This window comes from Morone saxatilis, unplaced genomic scaffold (genome assembly GCF_004916995.1).
Source record: "Morone saxatilis isolate NCDOM2014 unplaced genomic scaffold, NCSU_SB_2.0 Contig11, whole genome shotgun sequence".
Classification (NCBI taxonomy): domain Eukaryota; kingdom Metazoa; phylum Chordata; class Actinopteri; family Moronidae; genus Morone; species Morone saxatilis.
The window spans coordinates 1,570,138-1,570,378 of NW_023339663.1; the positions used below are offsets into that span (position 1 = coordinate 1,570,138).

The following is a 241-nucleotide window of genomic DNA, read 5'->3' on the forward strand; positions in this document are numbered from 1 at the left end:
TGAAAAATGCTTCATTTTCAAACACAATCATGTAAACCAAAAAGCTTTTAATATTTTGGTTCCACTTTATTTGGATAGTCCGTCCACAGATAGTTTATAGGTTGTAACAATTCAACAGCTTATTCATTGACAACAAAAAAGGTTATAGCGTTTTCTTTTCCCCACAAAATAATACATTAAGAAATCAGAATTTAAACATGTAAAACCAGAAAGATATGCCAGCAACTTTCACATAATAACA

The 241-nt window shown here is 29.5% G+C and overlaps 1 protein-coding gene across 1 annotated transcript in view; it reads left to right on the plus strand.

Moving 5' to 3' along the window:
- The window catches only part of arfgap2 (ADP-ribosylation factor GTPase activating protein 2), a gene marked incomplete at its 3' end in the record, with an annotated part of 11,963 nt that overhangs the window by 6,690 nt on the left and 5,032 nt on the right, over nt 1–241 (plus strand).